The sequence below is a fragment of the Akebia trifoliata genome, chromosome 8 (assembly GCF_017979445.1).
Source record: "Akebia trifoliata isolate Shusen 1 chromosome 8, ASM1797944v1, whole genome shotgun sequence".
Taxonomy (NCBI): Eukaryota; Viridiplantae; Streptophyta; class Magnoliopsida; order Ranunculales; family Lardizabalaceae; genus Akebia; species Akebia trifoliata.
The window spans coordinates 44,481,791-44,498,897 of record NC_141382.1 but is presented as its reverse complement, the minus strand read 5'-3'; the positions used below and the strand labels follow the sequence as shown (position 1 = coordinate 44,498,897).

Here is a 17,107-nt window from a genome sequence, read left to right as displayed (position 1 = left end):
GTTTCTTGCAGTTTTTTGTTTGACATATTTTTTTTATTTCTAATAGGGAGCTGTCTTTTATAAGGCATTTGAGCCTCATATCAAATTCATCGTCGACGGTTTTGTTCCATTTCGAAATGGTTTTGGCTCAAATCAGAACAAAATGATTTAATCAGACTGCTAGAAATTATAAAGCAGGCTGATTTTTTTTTTTCTCTCTTTTTTTTATTTTATTTTATATTTTTAGTTGTGTAGGTCCAAGAGTCGGGCAAAACGTTTGTGAGTCAGTGGGCATGAAGGTGCTTCTTGATTATCCTTAAAATCATCCTACAACAAAAATAAACATCGTTCTACTCTCTTAGAAGTATATAAATTACAGGAAGGCATGATCAAACATATTATATATCAGTGCAATGGGTGATCATTGCTCCCAATCTCACCGTCATTCCCTGTTAGGATCTCTGAGAACACAGCATTAGGTGTCAATCCATTGGAATCCTGGTTACTGACGCTCCAACTCCCAGTGCTCATAGTCGACCCACTGCCCATCAAGCAAGTTGCATTGCTATATAAATCCAACGTTGCATTTGAATCATTCTTTCTTCCATATTTTCCACTCTTTTGCAGCTGTAATACAAACTCAAGGCTGCACAGAACCATCACCCATTGCTGGTTGATTGATCCCCTTATCGACCACACACTTCTCAGCGGTCTCCGCAGACTTCTTTAAGCACTCCGAACCAATCTTCCCTTTCAGGTATGGGTCGATGATCTGATCAAGGATACCATTGTTCTGACAACGTGTAAGATCCAATCCACTAAGCTCACTTGTTCCTCTTCCAGAGCTGTATTCAAGACAGGCCGTGCACCGAGAACCTCAAATAGTACAGCACCAAATGAGTACCCATCGGATTTCTCTGTCAATTGTTGCCTCATGCAGTACTCTGGATCTAAATAACCGAAACTACCTCTCACAACAGTACTGACATGGCTGTGATCCAATGAAGTCCACGTCTTAGATAACCCAAAATCTGAAACCTTCGCCACCCATTTTTCATCCAAGAGGATGTTTGTTGTCTTCATGTCTCGGTGGATGATAATGTGTTTGCCATCGATATGAAGGTAGTGTAGGCCATGTGCAGCCCCAATGCAGATTTGAAGCCTTTGCTTCCATGGGAGGGGTGGCTTATGGGTCTAATAGAGGTGCTCATGAAGGGTTCCATGAGCCATGTAATCATAGACAATGATCATTTCACAATTCTCTTTGCAGAATCCAATCAGTGAGACCAGGTGGTGATGTCGCAGTCCCAAAAGAGTTTTAATCTGTGTCAGAAACTCATGGAATCCCCTGCTTAGAGAGAGGGTTCCCACGTTTAATGGCTACCTTAGTGCTTCCACCATCGATTTAACCCTTGTAAACCTTCCCAAAACAACCAACACCCAAGAGTAGAGCCTCGTCGAAGTTGTTGGTGGCATCCTTGATCTCCAAAAATGATAAATTACGGCGAAGGTTAGAAGGGAGTGACGAGGTGTAACTTCCTGTGGTGTTTGTCTTTGATGTCCCATGCTTCCCAGCACTGGAACTCGAGTCCTTTCTCTGTCTCCAGCATTTTGACAGCTTAAACACAATGAGGCAAAGAAGAAAAACGGCAGCAATGCCACCTACAACCCCTCCTGCAATGATTGCAGCGTGATTCTTTGAATTCCTAGAATTGGATGGTTTAGTGGAAGGCACGTTGATTGATTCCTGTTTTGGAGCAGGAATTGGATTAGGCCCAGCAAGGTTTCCATTACTGTCATTCACTTTAAAAATCTCAAGTCCATTTAGGATTGCATCGTTATATTCGGGATGATTTAACGTTTTAGGATGTAATGCAAGCCATAGATCCTGCTGGCCTTTCCCCTGGGGAACGAGCACAACGTAATCTCTATACACTGGAATTCCATTCCCCCCTGTCCAGCCAGCTACATCTGCTTCAACCTCGGCAGTTTGATTATTGATGAAGATCTTAAAAACCCCTTGATTGGGCAGGGTTATTTACGGGCAAAACTCACAGAAATGGAGTCTAACCAAGTAGAGAAACCCTGGGTCAATTTGGAAAACCCATGTTAGATCGTGATTCAGGTTTATGCTTGAGCTTGGACCCATTGATTGAGAGGTTGCATAGACTTATGTAGGTGCAACATAGGCAGACGTGCTTGGAGGATATTCATGCGTACATTGAAAAACTAGTAATGGCATCATTAGTTTCTGCTACTGGACCATTATCATCCCTGCATTATTTCTTTTTTTTTTTTGTTGGGGGTGGGGGAAGGAAAAAATGTAAACTACGTAGAAACCTGGGGTCCAGGTCAAATCGTCCGAGTCGCTACATGTGTCCACCAAAGGAACGACCAAATTTCATACAGAGGACTGCATTATATTTTATGAATACAATCACATAACAAGGAAAATACATTAGAAAACATGAATACAAATGAACCTACAGGGAAAATATTAATTCCAACTAATATCCCTTTCTTTTGGATAGATTTAGTTCAAGTTTATACCAAAAAACATTAACAACAAAGTTATAACTATAACCAGCAATAATATGAAAGTCATATATAGCTAAATTGTTGTCTACAAGAAAATCAAGAGTTTTACATAAGCTATTCTATAGAAATTAACAAAACCATACTAAAGAAAAATAGGAAACAGGATAAACACAAGATTTTCCATTTACAATATCTAGGTCTGGGTGCAGATGCAAGAAACTATGAAAACATAACAAAAAATTTAGGACGATAAGAGAACCTCATAAAGAACGGGTAGACACGCACATGTCCCTACTCCCTAGGAGTGTTGTTTTGTTGGGAGGTGCTCAGCAAAACAACAACCAAAGAGCAGAATTATCAGGTTAACATTATTTATGCATGTGATGTTGTCTTTCGGTCTCGTTGGAATCTTAGTCGAGAATTTTTTTAACATAAATCCCAATCATTATCCACTCCAGTCTTATGCCAACTATACATACCAATCAAGATTTAGTTTTAATATAAATTACAGTCGAGCAGTTAAAGTCAAGATTTGGTTCCAGAGTCTTATGTCAACAATACATACCAATCAAACCAAAACGAAATTTTTTGAAAACCACAAGAAGACCAGCCACAGTTCTGGTGCACAATATTGGCAACCAAGAAATAAAATGTTCATAGAATGAGTAGCAGAGATGGATGAAAGAAAATGCTAGGAAAAAAAAAAACAGAAATGCGTACACGAGGACTTGTACTCAACTTTTCGATTTTTATAGACCGTAATAATGAGAAAAGTGAAACAAATAAGCACACACTTTCACTAACCATTATAGATTAGCCAAAATAGAGAAGCAACCCATGTGAACATCTTATGAAGATTCAAGGACTCCTAGTCCTCATTTCAATAAATTCTTTGGTTTAAAAAAAAAAAAAAAAAAAAAAAATTCTCATGAAGGAAATTGTCTTTCAGAATAAATTTTGATAGACAACGTTACACGGATATTTTAACCAGGCATAAAGAAGAGATTGTGTACTATATGGAAACTATATTTTGTCCAATAATTCAGGGAAGGGAGCAACAAATAATCTAACATGTATCAATATGATCATTCAAGAACAGAAACTATATTTTTTCCAATAATTCAGAAAAAAGGGGTAACTAATAATCGATCACATATCAATACGATCATTCAAGATGTAGGATCTCTTCTCTAAGGCCGCATTCCTCTTCCAATTCTCAACCGCTTTATCAACTGTGGCCTTTGCTTCACGTACCTCTTTGGCAGAAAACTTGTGTTTTATGATGCCCAAAAGTCCTGGCTGCAGTACCTCAATTACAGTCTCCATCTCTTGCTCCAGCTGTCCGTGAAAGAAGTAAATAACAGGTAACCATCGTGAAACTGAAAATTGACGAAGTAGTCTTGAGAAGTGTAAAACTTGTAGGGAATAAAAAACACTGAATTTGAGAAGTAACGTCCGTCCTCGTCTATGAATTACTGTTTCCAACCTTCTTTTTTTGATAGGCAATTCACAAAGATTAAATAACTCAATGATTATTATTATTATTTTTTGATACATGGCTATCCAGATTTAGTCCAACTATTCCCCGTGGACATGTGAATCACCCCTTCCAACACGAGCCAACTGTACTGGCCTCTTAAAGCACTAGGGGGGTGGCCAACGAGGGGATTTGAACTTAATCCCCAAATGGGATTTCGAGAAATTGTCATTCATCTTTGGCAATGACCACCCCAATGGAAGCTTTGCTATTTGTGGACTCGATTGCATTGATGTTGACAAGATTGATGGTGGAGATGGCAAAGATGACAGTAGATGAGCATGTAAACTTATATGGTATTGAAGAGTGAGTGAGTGTGTTGAATGCTTGCATTGGTAAGAGGCCGATACTTTCTATATATAAGAGGCAACAATATAAGAAGACATATACCATTGAAGCTATGAGAGAAATGATTAAAGGAATGAATGGTAGGATAAAACATATTGCAAAAGTAATAGATCCTATGTCATTTGCAAACACGCTATACGCAGGGTTGATGAAGACAGAAGGATTCGATTTCAGATATCTGGATTGTGCATTTGCAATCCTTCAGAGAGACCCCATGGAGGCGGAAATATTTCTTGCAAGAAATGTGGATTCAAGGAAAACAATGTTGGAGGCATTATGCGAGAAGATATGTGATGCCTAGGAGAACACCTCATTCCAATTTTGGGGGATAATAGTTTGCTTAAATGGCATACATTATAATTTTTATTATTATTAATTTTTTTGTTTAAACTTGTGGATTTAGTGTTTTCTTGTAGATGCTTGCATTGCTTAGATTATTAGCATTTTGGGTAGCTATTAAATTTTTTGGATAGTTATTCTTGTGAATGGACTATTGTTCATACCCAAGTGGGCACTATGTTTGTTATCATATTTTGATTAATTTGGACAGAGAAGCAATCAGGTCTCAGGTCATGGAAATGAATTGATAGACTTTGTTAATGACGGAGCCAATTGCTTTGAGGACTTTTTCTATTTTGTTTAACATGATTTCTTTCAACTTTTCGTTTAACATATTTTTAAATTCTAACTGGGAACAGTCTTTTAAAAGGCATTTGAGCCTTATATCAAATTCATTATTCACAGTTTTGTTCCATTTCAAACTATTTTTGGTTGAAATCAGCACAAAATGATTGAATCCGATGGTTTTGTTTTGTCGGTCCACCAAGAATCGGGCGAAACATTCATGAGTCAGTGGGCTTGAAAGTAGTACTGCTTGGGAATTTTTGGACAAAACCAGAACTCCACTGCAGAAAGAAGCCTAAACATACCCTTAAAATCATCACTACAACAAAAATAAATATCATTCTAGTCTCTAGAAGTATATAAATTACAGGAAGAAATGATCAAACATATTATACATCAGTTCGGTGGGTGATAATTGCTCACAATCTCACTGTCATTCCCTGTTAGGATCTCCGAGAACACAGCATTAGGTGTCAATCCATGGGAATCCTGGTTATCGATGCTCGGACCCCCAATGTTCATAGTCGTCCCAATGCTCATAGTCCCAGTTACATTGCTACATAAATCCAACGACACATTTGAATCCTTCTTTTCTCCATATTTTCCTGTGAACGGGGTCTCCTCAATGTCCACATGGCTATGTGCCCCACCACTGTCTTCCATACTCTCCTCCTGCAGCTTTAGTGCAAACTCAAGGCTCCATAGCACGTCACCCATTGATGGTCGATCGATCCCCTTATCTTCCACACACTTCTCAGCAGTCTCCGCAAACTTCTTAAAACACTCTGGATCAATCTTCCCCTTCAGGTATGGGTCGATGATCTGACCAAGGACACCGTGCTTCTGGCAACGTAAGGCCCAATTGACCAAACTCTCTTGGTCATTTGCCAGAGTTGCATTCAACGCAGGCAGTGCACAGAGAACCTCAAATAGTACAACACCAAATGAGTACACATCAGATTTCTCTCTCAATCTTTGCAGCATGAAGTACTCTGGATCTACATAACCGAGACTACCCTTCACAATAGTACTGATATGGGTGTGATCTGTTGAAGGCCACGCCTTAGATAACCCGAAATCGGAAACCTTTGCAACCCAGTTCTCATCCAAGAGGATGTTTGTTGTCTTCACGTCTCGATGGATGATAATGCGTTTGGCACCTGTATGCAGGTAATGTAAGCCACGCGCAGCCCCAATGCAGATTTCAAGCCTCTTCTTCCATGGGAGGGGTGGGTTATTGGTCTTATAGAGGTGCTCGCAAAGGGTTCCATTTGCCATGTAATCATAGACAAGGATCGTTTCACAATACTCTTCGCAGCACCCAATCAATGAGACGAGGTGGAAATGTCGGAGTTCTGAAAGCATTTTAATCTCAGTCAGAAATTCAGGAACACCCTGCTCAGAGAGAGGGTTCCCACGTTTAATGGCAACCGTAGTGCTTCCACCATCGATTTGACCCTTGTAAACCTTCCCAAAACCACCAACCCCCAAGAGCAGAGCCTCATCGAAGTTGTTGGTGGCAGCCTTAATCTCCAAAAATGAGAATTTGCGACAAATGTTAGAAGGGAGTGACGAGGTGTAACTTCCTGTGGTGTTTGTCTTTGTAGTCCCATGCCTCCCAGCACTGGAGTTCGAGTCCTTTTTCTGTCTCAGGTGTCTTGACAGCAGGAACACAATGAGGCAAAGAAGAAAAACTGCAGCGACAGCACCTAAAACCCCTCCTGCACTGATTGCAGTCTTACTCTTTGAGTTTGTAGAACTGGATGTCTTAGTGAAAGGCAAGATGACCAATTCTTGCCGAGCAGGAATTGGATTAGGCCCAGCAAGGTTTCCATTACTATCATTTACTTTAAAAATCTCGAGTCCGTTTAGGATCGCATCAATATATTCGGGATGGGTTAACATATTTGGATGTAATGCAAGCCATAGATCCTGCTGGCCTTTCCCCTGGGGAATGAGCACAACGTAATCTCTATGCAGTGGAATTCCATTCCCTCCTGTCCAGGCAGCTACATCTGCTTCATACTCGGCGGTTTGATTATTGATGAAGATCTTAAAATTCCTTTGATTGGGCCGGGTTATTTTTGAGCAAATCTCACAGAAATGGAGTCTAACCAAGTAAAAAAACCCTGGGTCAATTTGGAAAACCCATGTCAGATTGTAATTCAGGTTTATGCTTGAAGTTGGTCCCATTGATCGAGCGGTTGCATAGATGTCTGTCGGTGCAACATAGGCAGGCATGGTTTGAGGATATTTGATTTTGAGATTCAAATCTGCGGAAGATGTCACACCACATGCAGCAGAAAAGATGTATTGTTCATCATTATCCCATGATCGAAACATGCCAGTATCCCCTGAAGGTGATATAGTGTTTCCACCGACATTCAGTCGGATGACATTCTCAAGGGCGGTACTATTATCAATGTAGAATGGACTCGATTGATCTACAATAAACACCTTTCCATCTGTAGTGTTGTAGATATCAGGCATCGAAACAATCTCAATCCCATTAACAAAAGCATAGGCATTGGACGCATTCAAAGATGGTTTGAACGTTATGTTCAACCTTCGATTCTGTACATTGACAGAAAATTCCTTGACGATGTAGGCACGGTTCAGAGCTTCGGTAGTTTGGGAGACGTTGAAGTTGCTAAGTAGAGTGTAGGGATCAGAGGATACGGAGAAGACTGCATTAGAGGGATTGAGATTCGCATAAATAGAAGGGTAGAAGTAGAGACGGACAAATTTTCGGCCTGGTACAACTGGGAAAGTGTAGGTGAATACGGAGTGGAAGATACGTGCGGTCATGTAAGGGATTTGTGTGACAAACGAGTTTTGAGAAGAAGCGGGAGATGTTAATGAATTATCTACAGAAGGTAAGAAATTGGACCCAATATCAGTGACCCAAATTCGGCCATCTGAATCTTCTTGTGTTTCTGAAGATAACGCCCCACAGTCCAGGAAGATTTTGTCGGATGGAATATACGATGAACTATTATCAGCCGAGGTTAGAAAGGAACATAGATAGAGAGAGATTAAAATGGGCACAAGATGATTATTCTTGGATTTCTTCATGGAGTGGAGGAGAAACTGATCATGTAAACCGATCTTAACTGAATTTGACCTTCAAATAACTTAAAAGCTTTAAGTCCTAGAAGCGAAAATCTTTCAAGAAATCAATTGGAACAGATAGAAATAGATTTTACTCAAAACATCTTGAACGTTAACAGAGTAGTAAGCTAGCTGTAAAGATCAAAATCATTGAAAAGAACCAGATTTCAGAGAAATCCACTTAAAACGCAGAAGCTCTTCCAATATCAAAAGTGTAAAGATCATATGAGTAGAAAAGCTCAGAAAAAAAAAAAAAAAAAAATACAGAGAGTTCATGATTGAAATACCTTTCTTTTTTCTTTTCTGACCACGAGCTTTTAAAGAAATTTAAAAGGATATGGGGTTTGATTTCCAATTTGATAATCCATATGATCCCATAGCTCTTTTCAAACTTTGATCTTAAAAATTAATTCGTGGGCAAAATATGTGCAAGTAGGAGAGAGAAATTTTTTATCTAAATAAAATGATACTCAACAATGAATAAATCTATATTCATTTTCATTTTAATTAAAATAAAGAAATAAAAAGATAAGATTTTATGAGTAAAAACTAGTAAAACAAATGAAAGTACAATACCATTTTTTTGATTGGAGAAGAAATTGAATATTACTCCTTCACCTTCAATTACTCTCGGATGAATTAAAGTATGCATCATTCATGCCACATCTCAATCCATTGTTGGGTTGTGAGAGTGGTCGTACCTTACTGACAGTAGAAGTTGACTTCGTGTGGCATCAAAGTCTACAAGACTTTGGCTGATTGAAAAAGTCCTCAAAACTTTTAATAAGAAAGTTACGTGAACCCACCAAATAGATGTGAGAGTAGGGGAAGTGATTGTTTGTTCACAATTCAACACGGTTTTTGAAAATGTACCGTTGATGACGTAAATAATAAGAGAGGAATTTCTATCCTCCCCACACAATCACAACCTTGAAATCTTAGTAGGCGTTTGGATATGACTCCTTGGCTACTTCTGACTCTTGCGGGGAGTTAGAAGTCGTTTGGATGCGTTTTGATGAACAACTCCTACGAAGAGTTACTCCGCGCAAGAGCAAGAAATTACTCTTTGTGAAGAAGTCGAGAAAACCTATTTCTCAAAACTCATCTTGCGGGGAGTCAAAATCTACGGTTCGTTTTACCAAAATACCCTTAACTTTATTAATTTTCTATGAAAATATTCCTAATTCATTTGCCCTTAAATCAAATGAAAGAAACATTTATTAATATTTAAAAAAAAAATTTAATTTGAGTATAATGGATTTAAACACATTATATTAATATTTAATACTTAAAATATTATATTATATTATATTAGTATTTATTATATTATATTATATTAATATTTATAGTTAAACACATTATATTAATATTTAAATTTAAAATATTATATTATATTATATTAATATTTATAGTTAAAATGTCAAAAACAATATAGTTTGAAGGCATATTATGACACTAAAAGACAGTCTGTCAATTTTTTTTAAAATTTTGAGTATAATGGATTTAAACACATTATATTAATATTTAATATTTAAAATATTATATTAATATTTATTATATTATATTATATTAATATATAAGTTAAAATGTCAAAAACAATATAGTTTGAAGGCATATTATGACATTAAAAGACAGTCTGTCAATTTTTTTTTTTTAATTTTGAGTATAATGGATTTAAACACATTATATTAATATTTAATATTTAAAATATTCATTATATTATATTAATATCTATAGTTAAAATGTCAAAAACAGTATAGTTTGAAGGCATATTATGACACTATAAGACAGTCTGTCAATTTTTTTTTAAATTTTGAGTATAATGGATTTAAACATATTATATTAATATTTAATATTTAAAATATTATATTATATTATATTATATTAATATTTATTATATTATATTATATTAATATTTATAGTTAAAATGTCAAAAACAGTATAGTTTGAAGGCATATTATGACACTAAAAGATAAAAAACAGAACTGGTATAATATAAGGGTATTCTGGTCTTTTTTCTAGAAGTCATGAGAAGTCAGTATGGTTCCCAAACAGACTTCCAGCACAAAAGTACTTCTGCCAGTACTTCACAGAGTTGATTGTCAAACGCCCTTTCTACACAGAATTACTTTTTCAGCTCCTCCATAGAGTACTTCAGCTCCTGTTCTTTGGAAGAGTAGTTCTGCTCCTGGTATCCAAACAGGCCCTTAATTTTTATATTTCAAATCTTAAAAAATATTGTGAGATCACATGGATGATTATATTGACAATCCAACGTCAAACCCTTTTTAATTTCAAGAAAAACCTTATGGTAAAAAAAATAAAAATAAAACAAATTTTTTCGGGTTTAACTAGTGGTATTGAAAACGGAAGGCCACCAAACACCTAAATTTAAAATTAAAATACAACGATGAAAATTAATTTTTGTTTTGAAATTCCTACAACACTGTTGTATTGGATCATATTTTTGAATGCCACAAGGTGATCTTATCAAAAAATTTCCATTTTTTTTTACTATAGCAGGAGAGAGAAAAATTCTCTTATCATTACTTATGTCATCAGCGCCACATGTCAACATAGTGTTGGGCTATGAGCAAACAATCACTCAGAGTAGGGGTGTCAATGGATACCGATTTAACTGGAACCAAATCAAAAACCTAGTTTCAGTTTCCTTTTTATTGGAACCAATTAGAGTCTGGTCTAAAATGGAATGAACCAATAGGGATTGAAACCATTAGATTCCATTATTTGGGTATCCTGAATTGATTTGTTTTGTCATTTGTTTTTTTTTTTTTTTTTGTACAATGGATGATGTAAAGTCCATTTCCATTTTAAAATTAATACATGTTATACAAAGCTCTTGATTTTTTCTTTTCATATAAATTATGCATTGAAGTTCAAAATGGGACATCTCTTCTAAAATTTATTATTTGCAAAGAAGATGCATTTTTATTTTTGAAAAAGTCATTAACTTATATCTTTAGTCGAAAATACTGAAGTAACAGTGAAATTGATATTGTTTCAAACATTGCTGACATAGATATGTCTATAGAACAATAGATGCTTTTCATCGAGATACGACTGAGAAGCATCTAATGATTCTGTGCACACCAATGTCCCAAATGATGTCAATTTCAATTTTACTCTATCAATACTCATCTTTAGTAGAACAAGTTCTAACTAAATTGATAATTTTATAGATAACATGTTAATTTTTTTTGGAAGGAAAAATGTTTTATAGTGATTTGAAATAAATTTTTCTCTTTCATGTTTTTTGGAACCAAAATGGACAAGAACTGGAATTGAAAAAAAAAAAGAGTTATGATAAAATGACATGTCTGGTAGCATACTCAATCGACTCATTGTTTTTTAATGTCACCTTGATGATCAAATTTAATATAATTATATATTTTATAAAATTTACTAATTAAGACCACTTTGATAGCTACAAAATTAATAGAATTTATGTTCCTATAAATTGTTCAACAATATTTATATAATCCTTAGATTATTCTTTAATGTTCCAACAACATGATATGTCATAAAACTTTAATCAATAATCTTATGACAATCCAAGATCAATTTTGGATCAAAATTGTGATTAATATATAATCGAAATCTGAGAGCAATTATAAAACTGAAATTTGAAATTACATAAAAAATCTGGAAATTCATAAATCGTAATTTTGCAATTATGCATATGCGAAATCTAAAATCACATGAATCGAAATTCTGCAATATATGTATATATGAATCTGAAATTACATGAACTGAAATTCTGCAATATATGTATATGAGAAATCTGAAATTACATGAACAAAAATTCTGCAATGTACGTATATATGAATCTGAAATTACATGAACCGAAATTTTGCAATTATGTATATACAAAATTGAAATTTTGTAGATTGAAATTTGAGATTTCAGAATCATAAACCGAAATTTGCAATATATACATCTACGAAATCTTTTTCATAAACTAAAATTTGCAATATATATATACACACACAAAATCTTAAATTTCATAAAACCAAAATCTGCGATATATATATAGATATATGGGTAGCGTTCAAGGGCAAACTTTTTAGCAAACTTTTTGGCAAAACATTTTTCAAAACATGGGTTAGAGGTTTTGGAATGGGCTGATTTTTTGTGAGGATGATCTCTACGGTGAGTAGATCATCCTCACCAAAAATCAGCCCATTCCAAAACTTCTAACCCATGTTTACCAGTTGAAAAATCGTGGACCGTCCATTTTTTGTAAACTATTTTTAATGGTGTTAGAAGTTTTGGAATGAGCTGATTTTTGGTGAGGATGATCTCCTCACCGTAGAGATCATCCTCACCAAAAATCAGCTCATTCCAAAACTTCTAACTCATGTTTTGAAAAATGTTTTGCCAAAAAGTTTGCTAAAAAGTTTGCCATTGAACGCCCCCATATATATATATATACATACACATGAAATCTTGAATTTCATAATTATGGAATCAATTGGTTCGAAACTTTATAGAGTAATAATTTTGACATTAAACGAAAAATATTGAAATTGAATTTCAATCATAGCAATCATGGTTATATATATATATATATATATAACGAGATCAAGAAATTGGAACAAGAATTTTATCTTAAAGTATGACAACCTTTATGTATGAATAGTTCGAAATCAAGATATGAAGATTCAAGAACCTATGACTCTAATACCACATGTTAGATTTTATGCATTCAAAATCCTAAAACATAACCTTAATATACTTTGATTTTTCCCAATATGATTTAATGTATCACATGTCTCAAACATGCTATTCATTCAATGTAAAATGAATTAAGGGTACTTACCTTGTGCAATTGTGAAACCGTTGATTTAAACGTTGGAGGTGTGCCTCTCTATTCATGTGTCCCTCGAAGCTTTCGAAATCTTCATCAAATTGATCATTTCTTCTATACTTACCTTCTCCGTTCTCTCTATATGGATTGGCTAGGTATTAGTGATTGATTGATATAACTTTTATGAATTCTTTATTTTGTGCATTTTTCGCACATACATTCTTTCTATTCGTATGCTCTATTATGGGGTCATTGATCCTTTTTTATAGATGAAGGTTGAGGGCATAGAGTTATTTTTTTAGTAAGTTTCTTATCCATCAATGTCTCTTACTAGCTTTAAAGAATATTCATAATTCTAATGATATTGAGACTCTTTAAATATTGATATCTATAATGTATATAGAATCCTTATGCAACTAAAACAATAAAACTATGAGGTCAATTAAGCTATACAACATAAAATTTTAACATTTAGAGCACTTGACAACCTAATAATACGACGTCAAACTTTACACACATTCAAATATTATAAGCCATCCACTTCAAGTTGGGTGAGGCGAACTATAAACACTATGCAATAATTGAACATTGGTCAAAGCCTTAATTAAACAGAACCAAAAACTAATTCACAATGATGAGTCAACTCATTTATAATAGTGAGTCAAAAATAACATGCAAAAGCAAAACTTAATCAAACTGTTAGGCATAAATAGTTTACACGAGAAAGTTCTGTTAGTAGGTACTTATCAGATATGTTTTATAATGTATGGTAGGGGCCTATTGAACATAACTTTCTCATGTAAATCTTTGTGTTTGGTAATGACAGTACATACCGAATTGACTTTGTAATATTTAATGGGTACCTACTAAATCAACTGAAGCATGTTCAATATGAATTTACTGAATAAATCTCTAAAAAATCTTCAAGTTTTTTGATAAAAAATCATCATTTTGGGGTTTTAATAGTGGTTTTTCTATCTTCCTTTCTTGATTAAAAAAAAGAAAAAAAAAAGAGAGATGAATATGGAGAGAGAGAGAGAGAGAGAGGAGAGAGAGAGAGAGAGAGAGAGAAGAAGAAGAAGAAGAAGAAGAAGAAGGAGAAGGAGAGGCCAAGCTGCACCAGGGAAAAAAAATAGAAGAAGCATCAGAGTCCTTCATGCATGCTCTAATTGGCTCGGGGAGATATAGCTTAGTTGGTAGAGCTCCGCTCTTGCAATTGGGTTGATGCGATTACAGGTTGAATGTCTAATTGTCTAGGACCATTTCCTATCCAAGTTTCACCTCTCCACCTCAACCTCGCACAGGCGCACAAACAACTATATCCAGCAGGCGCATGCGGGAGTAAGTTAAGAGCTCCGGCTTCCCACCCTTCGTCATCATTGACTCCAATCGAGTGAGTTCCCTTGTTCAGAAACCACTGTTAATGCCAATTATTACTTGACATGATCAAGAACTATTATATGCGTAAGTTCTTTAGAAGGTTCGTTCGATGATTAGTGGAAGGTTTAGTAAGTGGGTGAAATGAGTAAAATGAGTGTAAAGTGACTAATAAAATACTAGGTGGGTTAAAATCCCATCTAGCTAAGTGGTAAAGGCTTGAGGAGAGTTGATCCCATGAGTTTAGTGCAAATCCCCGTTGAACACATCTTCACCTCCATTAATCACTAATCCCTTACTTGGGTGCCAATAGAACTAATCATTCACTATTTATAACATTTGTTAGCTTCTAGCTGTGATTCACTTTATATGTCATCTTAAGATGAACAGAAGTGGGATGTGTGCATGCAAATTAGGCATTATGACTCTTATAATAATTGGTTTACAAAAAATGGATGGTTCACGATTCAACTTGTAAATTGGAGTTAAAAATTTCAGAATAGATTGATTTTTGGTGAGGATGATCTCTAAAAGTTGGATCTTAATCTTGGCCTTTACTCAAAACATCTTAAATGTTAACCTAGTAGCTATCAGTAAATATAAAAATCATAGAAAAGTACCAATTACAACTCAAAAACTCTTCCGATATCAAAATCCAACTATTTCCTTTAAAATCAGTAAAGATCATATGAGATGTGAAGAAAAGCTCCTTAAATCAATTTTGGGACACTGAAAGAAAACGAAAAAAAGAAAAAGAAATCGAGAGTAAAAAAACAATCAAAAATAATTTTCCAATTTACTATAGCTTGTAATTGGAAGAGAAAAATAGATTCGAACACTAGAGAATCTGATAAGAAATACTCCTCTCTCCTTGGTAAATGTGAACCAAAACCACAGCAAAAGCATATTAACTACCGGGTCTCAATCACAGAGTCCAGGTGAGTTACCTCGAAATCCAAACGAATCGAGTTGAATCGTGGAATTTTCAAACAATGGCCCTTATATTCTGCGCAAGTATTTAAGACGGTGCTAGTGGTCCAACTAAAACAATTACGTGAACCCCACCGATATAACATCCACACATCATTTTTCTTCCACAAGACTTTGACCGGGGGATAAATCCGTAAAATGTTAATAAAGAAAACTAGGTGGATCCACCAAGACTGCCCATAATTTGACGGACTTGAAGCACACTGACGTGGAAATGCATAATTTATTAAAAGATAAAAAAATTAAAAAAAAAAAAAAAAGAAAAAGAAAAAGAAAAAGAAAAAAAATGAGAGTTTCTCCCTCTTGCCCATAGTGAAAAAAAAAACTTTTAGATTTAATCACCTTGTGACATTCAAAATCATGATCCGATGAAATGGAGTTGTAGAGGATAAAATTATATGAACTTTAAGAACAAAAAGTAAAAAACAAAAAACAAAAAACAAAAAATTATTTTTCGCCGTTGAATTTTATTTCTAAATGTGAGTGCTCGGTAGCCGCATGTTTCAAACACCATGGATCAAACTCGAAAAATAATTTTTAAATTTTTGTTTTTTTGAATATGAATATTTTCATGAAATCTAGATGTCTTTGCTGTTGGATTATCAATGCGATAATCAATGTGAACCCAATGATCCTTTTTAAGATTTGAAATCTAAAAATATAAATATGTGGACAGATAACGGGTAAGAGAGAAACTTTCTCTTATTATTATTTTTTTAATAAGTTATGTGCATCCACATCAGTGTGCGTCAAGTCCATGCATCAAAAGTCCAATATTATCAGCAATCATCCACCAAATAGACATGAGAGTAGGGGTGGCAATCTTAACACGACCCACGAATACGACACATGAACACGACTTGGAAATGACTTAAAGTTAGTGGCTTTTGATCAAGCCTAATTGGGTTTGAGTTATAATGGTGTCGACTTTTCTAACATCCTTAATAAACAAGTTGTATCTATGTTAGGGACATCAATCCGCTTAACTCGTTTTGACATATTTAGTTCTTGTGTCATTAACATTTCGTTTTAAATCATGAAATATAGGAGGTACCTTAAATATTAAAAATTATTTAAGAAATTTTAAAATTACCTATTTTTATTAGAATTTTTCTCTCTCCAAATTTTATAAAATATAGGGAATGTTTTAAGAGATTTTTTAAAATAATTAAGGGTTAAGGAAAGGTTTTCGATTGCATCATGGCATCCGAATACATGATCTAATGCCATAAGGATGTAGAGGACAAAATTCTATGAATTTTGGATTTTATACTTAATTTATGTTTTTGCGATACTTAATTTATGTTGATTGATACGGGTTTATATAATTTTATTTTTAATAACGGTATTTTATTTTTGGTAGTGAATATGGAACTTAAATTTTTGGGAGAATTACTTAAAGGATCTTGGTGGAGGAGTTTTTGTCTAAATAGTCCCTAAGTTTGGGTGATCTCTTAATAGTCCATTTAGTAAACTTTTCTTTTCATAATAGTCTATGGATCCCATCTCATTTGTATAAGGTCTTTGAAATGATCAAACTATCATTTTTTCATCTTCTTCAGAGAATTAGATTTTCTAATGGCGATTGTGATCATTTTCGACGATCGTTGATCATTTTCAATGATCCTTAATCATGAATGACTAATGTACAAAACACTTTCTTAATTTTGAACATCTATCTATATATATATATATATATATATATATATATATATATATATATATATATATATATATGGGAGCGGTTCAGCAGCCCCTTATGGTGCCCCACTGGT

General features: G+C 34.6%; 2 pseudogenes; both read right to left on the bottom strand.

Moving 5' to 3' along the window:
- Positions 1-594: 594 nt before the first annotated feature.
- On the bottom strand, positions 595-2,008 carry LOC147397063 (receptor-like protein kinase FERONIA pseudogene; annotated as a pseudogene).
- Positions 2,009-5,346: 3,338 nt separating this feature from the next.
- LOC147397062 (receptor-like protein kinase FERONIA pseudogene) lies at positions 5,347-8,963 on the bottom strand (annotated as a pseudogene).
- Between the last annotated feature and the right edge of the window lie 8,144 nt (positions 8,964-17,107).